This window comes from Phocoena phocoena, chromosome 9 (assembly GCF_963924675.1).
Source record: "Phocoena phocoena chromosome 9, mPhoPho1.1, whole genome shotgun sequence".
In the NCBI taxonomy this organism is placed as follows: domain Eukaryota; kingdom Metazoa; phylum Chordata; class Mammalia; order Artiodactyla; family Phocoenidae; genus Phocoena; species Phocoena phocoena.
The window spans coordinates 5,917,073-5,927,994 of record NC_089227.1 but is presented as its reverse complement, the minus strand read 5'-3'; positions in this window follow the sequence as shown (position 1 = coordinate 5,927,994).

Sequence of the window (10,922 nt, the reverse complement as noted above, 5' to 3'; positions counted from 1 at the left end):
CGGCGGGCTGCGCGTGCACACCCGGATCGCGGCGCGGGGCAGTGCCTGGCCGCTCGGCCGCCCGCCTTCCGCTTCCTGCGGCGGGTCCAGCGTCAGCCCGCGGCGTGGGGCGCGTGGCGCGGGGACTGGCGAGGGGCGGGGACCTCGCGGGCTCGCGCCGGCTCCCCTCTCAGCGCCGCGGCGCCTTTAACTCCGTGCGCGCCGGAGCCGCGCTCCGTCTACGCTCGCCTTCCGGAGAGCGGCGGCATAGTTCCTTCGTAAAGTGCTTCTTCCCCGTCGGCTGACCCTCTCTCGCCTCGGCGGAGGCTCGGAGGGCGGACCGCGGTGGAGCGGGAGGTTGGGGCTTTGCTGAAGACGGGAGGGATGGGACGGGGCGAAAGACACTGCTCTGGGGCGATGAAAACAGCCATTGGAGGGAAATGTCTGTTAACCAGTTATTAACTGCTAACTAGAATGAGCGCAGGCTATTATTTCACACGAATTTATTGCCTCTAGTGGAAGAGAAGCAGCTCATGCAGGGACCGTACCACTCTCGCTGGTGAACGGAAGAGACGTAAAGTACAAAAAGTCACGTCTTGAGAGAATTTTCCAGAAAGAAAACCCAGAGCACGTTTACTTTTATTTTTATTAAAAATTTTTTTTGGCTAATTCGTATACCGCTCCGCAATCCCAGCCTCCATCTCACGTGTATTTTGTATTGTGGAGTGGAGGAGGGGTTTCAAACACCATTATGTTCTTTATTGCAAGGTCTATTTTTGTTTTATTTGCTCTTTTTTTTGTTGCCTGACACAGTAATGATTTAATGTTCCCTAAGGCTGTATTAATAAGGAATATTGTTTTAGGATGAAAAAGCCCAGTAAGGTTTAGGATTTGGAACACATCTAGCTATCTTCCCTGGAGAAGACCTGAGATGTGTATTCTATTTCTTATTAAGAATCTAAAAACAGTATCTGTCGCCTTAAAGACTCTGTTTGTGCATATGAAGTCTAAACGTTAGTGCATTTAAATCTTTTTAACAAAATTAAAATCATTTGCCATCTAAGCACAGTACCAGATATTTCATTTCCACGCTTACTTTTTGCAACTCTGCCACAGATCTTCGGTATTATTTAGAAATATAACTCAGTGTTAACAATGCTGTCAGGAAACCAGGGCAGTATATGCATTTTCATCTTGTTGCTATAAAATTTGTAGTTGGCTAATTCCTTCACTGACCAGAAAAAAAAAATTACTGTCGGATTATTAAACCGCTTATCCTTCTGCTGAATACAGCGGTAACTTAAATGATCAGAAAATTAAAGCACAGTAGCTTCAAAACAATATTATTTTCTGAAGATATATTTATTTTTCACTGTGGTGTGTGGCAGCATATAAGATGTGGAGAAAGTCGTGAAGCACATTTTGTATCTGTTCATGTTTAGGACAGCAAGACTCCACATCCTTCTATTGAGCAAAGGATTCTGAAGGATGTCATTTCAAGAAAATAAATCTTTTTATACCCAAACAGTCTCTCGTGGGGAATGTGTTCACAATATAGGAAAAAAAAATCCAAGTTAAGCCACCTACCCCATATTAAACATTATCTGAAAAGTAAACAAAACTTTGCAGGTATTAGATCCTCAGAGGCTAGTCACCTCCAGCTTTCAATTGTATGCCTAACAAGATGTGTTCAGTGTTTACCACAAGGTTTTAGCTTTCTTTGAACATTTGACATAAACATGAGATTAATATGTCATGAATATGACCTGACTTGAAGGTTATCTGCTTTTAGAACAGTGTCCGATATAAAGAAAAGGGCATCCATTTTAAGCAAGGGAAGTTCTGAATTAATTTAGCAAAGCACTTCAGCTCCTTTTAAGGGGAACTTGGTCACTGTAACTGCAGAAGTACAATAAAAATAAGTTGAAAAAGGTGAAAAGTAAAGTGTGAGAAAATTTTTATAGGACAGATAAACCATCAGGCTACTTTAAATAGAAAATTATAAGCATTTAAGCAATGAAAGGAAGAAAAAGAATGATGGAAAGGAGCAAAGGAAAAAGTAAGAAATTAAGAAAGAAGGAAGATAAAATTAGGAAAGGATTTATGCTCTTTTCCTTACGAAAAGTGCCGATACATATTTTATTTTCAGTTCTGCCAGTGTAGACCAAAATTTTTTTTTTACATTTTTATTGGAGTATAATTGCTTTACAATGGTGTGTTAGTTTCTGCTTTTATAACAAAGTGAATCAGTTATACATATACATATGTTTTCATATCTCTTCCCTCTTGAGTCTCCCTCCTTCCCTCTCTCCCTCCCTATCTCACCCCTCTAGGTGGTCACAAAGCACCGAGCTGATCTCCCTGTGCTATGCTGCTGCTTCCCACTAGCTATCGATTTTACGTTTGGTAGTGTATATATGTCCATGCCACTTTCTCGCTTTGTCACAGCTTACCCTTCCCCCACCCCATATCCTCAAGTCCATTCTCTAGTAGGTCTGTGTCTTTATTCCTGTCTTAACCCTAGGTTCTTCATGACATTTTTTTTCTTAAATTCCATATATTATGTGTTAGCATACGGTATTTGTCTTTCTCTTTCTGACTTACTTCACTCTGTATGACAGACTCTAGGTCCATCCACCTCATTACAAATAGCTCAATTTCATTTCTTTTTATGGCTGAGTAATATTCCATTGTATATATGTGCCACATCTTTATCCATTCATCCGATGATGGACACTTAGGTTGTTTCCATCTCTGGGCTATTGTAAATAGAGCTGCAATGAACATTTTGGTACATGACTCTTCTTGAATTATGGTTTTCTCAGGGTATATGCCCAGTAGTGGGATTGATGGGTCATATGGTAGTTCTATTTGTAGTTTTTTAAGGAACCTCCATACTGTTCTCCATAGTGGCTGAACCAGTTCACATTCCCACCAGCAGTGCAAGAGGGTTCCCTTTTCTACACACCCTCTCCAGCATTTATTGTTTCTAGATTTTTTGATGATGGCCATTCTGACTGGTGTGAGATGACATCTCATTGTAGTTTTGATTTGCATTTCTCTAATGATTAATGATGTTGAGCATTCTTTCATGTATATGTTGGCAATCTGTATATCTTCTTTGGAGAAATGTCTATTTAGGTCTTTTGCCCATTTTTGTATTGGTTTGTTTGTTTCTTTGTTATTGAGCTGCATGAGCTACTTGTAAATTTTGGAGATTAATCCTTTGTCAGTTGCTTCATTTGCAAATATTTTCTCCCATTCTGAGGGTTGTCTTTTGGTCTTGTTTATGGTTTCCTTTGCTGTGCAAAAGCTTTGAAGTTTCATTAGGTCCCATTTGTTTATTTTTGTTTTTATTTCCATTTCTCTAGGAGGTGGGTCAAAAAGGATCTTGCTGTGATTTATGTCGTAGAGTGTTCTGCCTATGTTTTCCTCTAAGGGTTTGATAGTTTCTGGCCTTACATTTAGGTCTTTAATCCATTTTGAGCTTATTTTTGTGTATGGTCTTAGGGAGTGATCTAATCTCATACTTTTACATGTACCTGTCCAGTTTTTCCAGCACCAATTATTGAAGAGGCTGTCCTTTCTCCACTGTACATTCCTGCCTCCTTTATCAAAGATAAGGTGACCATATGTGCGTGGGTTTAGCTCTGGGCTTTCTATCCTGTTCCATTGATCTATCTGTTTTTGTGCCAGTACCATACTGTCTTGATTATTGTAGCTTTGTAGTATAGTCTGAAGTCAGTGAGCCTGATTCCTTCAGCTCCGTTTTTCGTTCTCAAGATTGCTTTGGCTATTCGGGGTCTTTTGTGTTTCCATACAAATTGTGAAATTTTTTGTTCTAGTTCTGTGAAAAATGCCACTGGTAGTTTGATAGGGATTGCATTGAATCTGTAGTTTGCTTTGGGTAGTAGAATCATTTTCACAATGTTGATTCTTCCAATCCAAGAACATGGTATATCTCTCCATCTATGTGTATCATCTTTAATTTCTTTCATCAGTGTCTTATAATTTTCTGCATACAAGTCTTTTGTCTTCTTAGGTAGGTCTATTCCTAGATATTTTATTCTTTTTGTTGCAATGGTAAATGGGAGTGTTTTCTTGATTTCACTTTCAGATTATTCATTATTAGTGTATAGGAATACCAGAGATTTCTGTGCATTAATTTTGTATCCTGCTACTTTACCAAATTCATTGATTAGCTCTAGTAGTTTTCTGGTAGCATCTGTAGGATTCTGTATGTATAGTATCATGTCATCTGCAAACAGTGACAGATTTACTTTTACTTTTCTGATTTGGATTCCTTTTATTTCCTTTTCTTCTCTGATTGCTGTGGCTAAAATTTCCAAAACTATGTTGACTAAGAGTAGTGAGAGTGGGCAACCTTGTCTTGTTCCTGGTCTTAGTGGAAACGCTTTCAGTTTTTCACCATTGAGGACGATGTTGGCTGTGGGTTTGTCATATATGGCCTTTATTATGTTGAGGAAAGTTCCCTCTATGCCTACTTTCTGCATGGCTTTTATCATAAATGGGTGCTGAATTTTGTTGAAAGCTTTCTCTGCATCTATTGAGATGATCATATGGTTTTTCTCCTTCAGTTTGTTAATATGGTGTATCACTTTGATTGATTTGTGTATATTGAAGAATCCTTGCATTCCTGGAATAAACCCCACTTGATCATGGTGTATGATTCATTTAATGTGCTGTTGGATTCTGTTTGCTAGTATTTTGTTGAGGATTTTTGCATCTATGTTCATCAGTGATATTGGCCTGTAGTTTTCTTTCTTTGTGACATCCTTTTCTGGTTTTGGTATCAGGGTGATGGTGGCCTCGTAGAATGCGTTAGGGAGTGTTCCTCCCTCTGCTATATTTTGGAAGAGTTTGAGAAGGATAGGTATTAGCCCTTCTCTAAATGTTTGATAGAATTCGCCTGTGAAGCCATCTGGTCCTGGGCTTTTTTGGTTGGAAGATTTTTAGTCACAGTTTCTATTTCAGTGCTTGTGATTGGTCTGTTCATATTTTCTATTTCTTCCTGATTCAGTCTTGGCAGGTTGTGCATTTCTAAGAATTTGTCCATTTCTTCCAGGTTGTCCATTTTATTGGCATAGAGTTGCCTGTAGTAATCTCTCATGATCTTTTGTATTTCTGCAGTGTCAGTTGTTACTTTACTTTTTCATTTCTATTTCTATTGATTTGAGTCTTCTCCCTTTTTTTCTTGATGAGTCTGGCTAATGATTTATCAATTTTATTTATCTTCTCAAAGAACCAGCTTTTAGTTTTATGGATCTTTGCTATTGTTTCCTTCATTTCTTTTTCATTTATTTCTGATCTGATTTTTATGATTTCTTTCCTTCTGCTAACCTTGGGGTTTTTTGTTCTTCTTTCTCTAATTGCTTTAGGTACAAGGTTAGGTTGTTTATTCGAGATGTTTCCTGTTTCTTAAGGTAGGATTGTATTGCTATAAACTTCCCTCTTAGAACTGCTTTTGCTGCATCCCATAGGTTTTGGGTCGTTGTGTCTCCATTGTCATTTGTTTGTAGGTATTTTTTGATTTCCTCTTTTGTTTCTTCAGTGGCCTCTTGGTTATGAAGTAGTGTATTGTTTAACCTCCATGTGTTTGTATATTTTACAGATCTTTTCCTGTAATTGATATCTAGTATTATAGCGTTGTAGTCGGAAAAGATACTTGATACAATTTCAATTTTCTTAAATTTACCAAGGCTTGATTTGTGACCCAAGATATGATCTATCCTGGAGAATGTTCCATGAGCACTTGAGAAAAAAGTGTATTCTGTTTTTTTTGGATGGAACGTCCTATAAATATCAATTAAGTCCATCTTGTTTAATGTATCATTTAAAGCTTGTGTTTCCTTATTTATTTTCATTTTGGATGACCTGTCCATTGGTGAAAGTGGGGTGTTAAAGTCCCCTACTATGAATGTGTTACTGTTGATTTCCCCTTTTATGGCTGTTAGTATTTGCCTTATGTATTGAGGTGCTCCTATGTTGGGTGCATAAATATTTACAATTGTTATATCTTCTTATTGGATTGATCCCTTGATCATTATGTAGTGTCCTTCCTTGTGTGTCATAACATTCTTTATTTTAAAGTCTATTTTGTCTGATATGAGAATTGCTACTCCACCTTTCTTTTGGTTTCCATTTGCATGGATTATCTTTTTCCATCCCCTTACTTTCAGTCTGTATGTGTCTCTAGGTCTGAAGTGGGTCTCTTGTAGACAGCATATATATGGGTCTTGTTTTTGTATCCATTCAGCCAATCTGTGTCTTTTGGTGGGAGCATTTAGTCCATTTACATTCAAGGTAATTATGGATAGGTATGTTCCTATTCCCATTTTCTTAATTGTTTTGGGTTCGTTATTGTAGGTCTTTTCCTTCTGTTGTGTTTCTTGCCAAGAGAAGTTCCTTTAGCATATGTTGTAAAGCTGGTTTGGTGGTGCTGAACTCTCTCAGCTTTTGCTTGTCTGTAAAGGTTTTAATTTCTCCATCAAATCTGAATGAGATCCTTGCTGGGTAGAGTAATCTTGGTTGTAGGTTCTTCTCCTTCATCACTTTAAATATATCCTGCCAGTCCCTTCTGGCTTGTAGTTTCTGCTGAAAGATCAGCTATTAACCTTATGGGGATTCCCTTGTGTGTTATTTGTTGTTTTACCCTTGCTGCTTTTAATATGTGTTTTTTGTATTTAATTTTTGCCAGTTTTATTAATATGTGTCTTGGCGTGTTTCTCCTTGGATTTATCCTGTATGGGACTCTCTGTGCTTCCTGGACTTGATTATTTCCTTTCCCATATTAGGGAAGTTTTCAACTATAATCTCTTCAAATATTTTCTCAGTCCCTTTCTTTTTCTCTTCTTCTTCTGGAACCCCTATAATTCGAATGTTGGTGCATTTAATGTTGTCCCAGAAGTCTCTGAGACTCTGCTCAGTTCTTTTCATTCTTCTTTCTTTATTCTTCTCTGCAGTAGTTATTTCCACTATTTTATCTTCCAGGTCACTTATCTGTTCTTCTGCCTCAGTTATTCTGCTATTGATCCCATCTAGAGTATTTTTAACTTCATTTATTATGTTGTTCATCATTGTTTGTTTGCTCTTAATTCTTCTAGGTCCTTATTAAATGTTTCTTATATTTTCTCCATTGTATCTTCAAGATTTTGGATCATCTTTGCTATCATTATTCTGAATTCTTTTTCAGGTAGACTGCCTATTTCCTATTCATTTGTTAGGTCTGTTGGGTCTTTATCTTGCTCCTTCATCTGCTGTGTGTTTTTCTATCTTCTCATTTTGCTTATCTTACTGTGTTTGGAGTCTCCTTTTTGCAGGCTTCAGGTTCGTAGTTCCTGTTGTTTTTGGTGTCTGTCCCCAGTAGCTAAAGTTGGTTCAGTGGGTTGTGTAGGCTTCCTGGTCGAGGGGACGAGTGCCTGTGTTCTGGTGGATGAGGCTGGATTTTGTATTTCTGGTGGGCAGGTCCACGTCTGGTCGTGTGTTTTGGGGTGTCTGTGGACTTATTATGATTTTAGGCAGCCTCTCTGCTAATGGGTGGGGTTGTGTTCCTGTATTGTTAGTTGTTTGGCATAGGGTGTCCAGCTCTGTAGCTTGCTGGTCGTTCAGTGAAGCTGGGTGCTGGTGTTGAGATGGAGATCTCTGGGAGATTTTCGCCGTTTGATATTATGTGGAGCTGGGAGGTCTCTTGTGGACCAGTGTCCTGAAGTTGGCTCTCCCACCTAAGAGGCACAGCACTGACTCCTGGATGCAGCACCAAGAGCCTTTCATCCACACGGCTCAGAATAAAAGGGAGAAAAAGTAGAAAGAAAGAAAGAAAGAAAGAGAGAAAGAAAGAAAATAAGAAAAAAAGAAAGGAAGAAAGGAGGGAGGATGGAGGTAGGGAGGGAGGAAGGAAGGAAGGAGGGAAGGGAGGAAGGAGGGAAGGAAGGAAAGAAAGAAAGAAGATAAAATAAAATAAAGATAAAATAAAGTTATTAAAATAAAAAATAATTATTAAGAACAAAATTTTTTTTTAAAAGAAAAACAACAACAACCAAAAAAAACGGATGGATAGAACCCTAGGACAAATGGTGGAAGCAAAGCTAAAGAGACAAAATCTTACACAGAAGCATACACATACACACTCTCAAAAAGAGGAAAAGGGGAAAAAATCATAAATCTTGCTCTCAAAGTCCACCTCCTCAATTTGGGATGATTCGTTGTCTATTCATGTATTCCACAGATGCAGGGTACATTAAGTTGATTGTGGAGCTTTAATTCGCTGCTCCTGAGGCTGGGAGAGATTTCCCTTTCTCTTCTTTCTTCTCACAGCTCCCAGTGGCTCAGCTTTGGATTTGGGCCCACCTCTGCGTGTAGGTCGCCGGTGGGCGTCTGTTCTTCGCTCAGACAGGACGGGGTTAAAGGAGCAGCTGCTTCGGTGCCTCTGGCTCACTCAGGCCGGTGGGGGGGGGGGGGGGGTGGAGGAAGGGGCATGGAGTGTGGGGCGAGCCTGCGGCGGCAGGGGCGGGCTTGACGTTGCACCAGCCTGAGGCACGCCGTGTATTCTCCCGGGGAAGTTGTCCCTGGATCTCGGGACTCTGGCAGTGGCGGGCTGCACAGGCTCCCTGGAAGGGGGGTCTGGATAGTGACCTGTGCTCGCACACAGGCTCCTTGGTGGCGGCAGCAGCAGCCTTAGCGTCTCATGCCCGTCTCTGGGGTCTGCGCTTTTAGCCGCGGCTCACGCCCATCCCTGGAGCTCCTTTAAGCAGTGCTCTTAATCCCCTCTCCTCGTGCACCAGGAAACAAAGAGGGAAGAAAAAGTCTCCTGCCTCTTCGGCAGGTCTAGACTTTTCCCCGGACTCCCACCCGGCTAGCCGTGGTGCACTAACCCCCTGCAGGCTGTGTTCAAGCCACCAACCCCAGTCCTCTCCCTGCACTTCGACTGAAGCCCGAGCCTCAGCTCCCAGCCCCGCCCACCCCGGCGGTGAGCAGACAAGCCTCTCGGACTGGTGAGTGCCTGTCGGCCCCGATCCTCTGTGTGGGAATCTCTACGCTTTGCCCTCCGCACCCCTTTTGCTGCGCTCTCCTCCGCGGCCCCGAAGCTTCCCCCCTCTGCCACCTGCAGTTTCCGCGCGCGAAGGGGCTTCCTAGTGCATGGAAACCTTTCCTCCTTCACAGCTCTCTCCCACTTGTGCTGTCCCGTCCCTATTCTTTTGTCTCTGTTTATTCTTTTTTCTTTTGCCCTACCCAGGTACATGGGGACTTCCTTGCCTTTTGGGAGGTCTGATGTCTGCCAGCGTTCCGTAGGTGTTCTGTAGGAGTTGTTCCACGTGTAGATGTATTTCTGGTGTATCTGTGGGGAGGAAGGTGATCTCCGCGTCTTACTCTTCCGCCATCTTCCCCTCGTCCTCCAAAAATTTTATCTTAATACCTGGTACATCATCTCAAGGACTGTAAATAGTGCTTCTAAACACATTTGTATTATCTCTTTTAGAACATTTGCCTTATTAAAGACAAAGCGTCTCTGTATAAACAGTTTGAAATAAGAAAATTGAATTAAAAACCAAATACATCCAGTATATCAAATGACACAGTTCTGAGACTAAGGCCCATTATTTTAAATAAGTCCTTGTAAAACACTATATTCGCGGCAAGACTGGAAGTAACTTTTGAGGAAAAACAACTGGTCTGCATCTAGATGTGGGAGAGATATTTCCTGCCCATTTCTGCCTACCCGAAATTATTGCTGATGCCTTATCCTATAAGAATGATTGCATATCTCTTCTTTAAAAATACTTATTTATGAAATAGATGCTCCAAAAATAAAATCCTATGATCTCATTTTTATTATTTTGTTCTTGCCCTTTAAATTAGCTTTTCGTTTCTTATTTTTCTTTTTAAAGTTTAAATATGTGTAGTGTCACAGCTACTTTTCCCCTAAAATTTATAATATAAATGTTTATATACTCCTTCCTCAGTTTGAGTTCACTCTATTGCCTTCCTTTGGTATCTTATTTTGATTGTGATTTATTCTTTGTGTTTGTGTGTATAAAAACTTGTTTAACTTTGTCTTTCAAATACTGCTCCCTTATGATATCTGTAGGCATTTACAAAGGCTTTCAGAGCCATTGATCCATCCAAGAGCTAACTGGAGAGGGGTCTCTTCAAGTTCTGTGACTATAGACTATATCATTTCTTTCTCCTAAGAAGGCTTTGGGGCATTTTTGCATCTTGGACTTAAAGGGGAATCACCATATTTCACCTGCGTAGGCTCATGGTAGAATGATGTTTCATATTACATTTCCATCATCTCTCCTAAATTGGGACTTAAGTGCCCAATGTAAAAATTTTTCATTTTCTGAATAATTGGAAGACACAAAATTAGGTATTTTATTTAGAAATAACCTTTACAATAAAGCCAACTATGGAATAGGAAGATCACCCTTAGGGATTGGAGGCATAAGCTTCATTTCTTCACCTCTCTTGCAGGCATCTCACTGGGTTATGGAGCTGAGCACGCTTTTCCATTCCTGCACCTAAAGTGCATCCCTCTGTGGTCTTGAACACATGCTTTGGAGAAGCTCAAAACTGAGTAGGAGAGAATATTTCAGGGTATTGAGGAAATTTTTAATTTGTAACCTAATGCCTTTATTATTTCTTTCTCACTTGGGGAAATAAGAGGAATTATTACAGAGTCTTTAAATATGGAAGCAATATTAAAAATCCAAAGAAACTCTATTTCAACTGAAGAAAGTGTCCAGGAGAAAGCCACTAACTCATATCAACTAAAGATGACCTTTTAAAATTTGTTTTCCACTGAATTATAGAAGCCTTGGTAATGCTGTGTTTGCCAGTATCCTCCACATTGTTGAATTCCCAAAGATTGACAGAGTCAAGGACACACAATAATGACAGAAGAAACAGCATGTATAATATTCTTT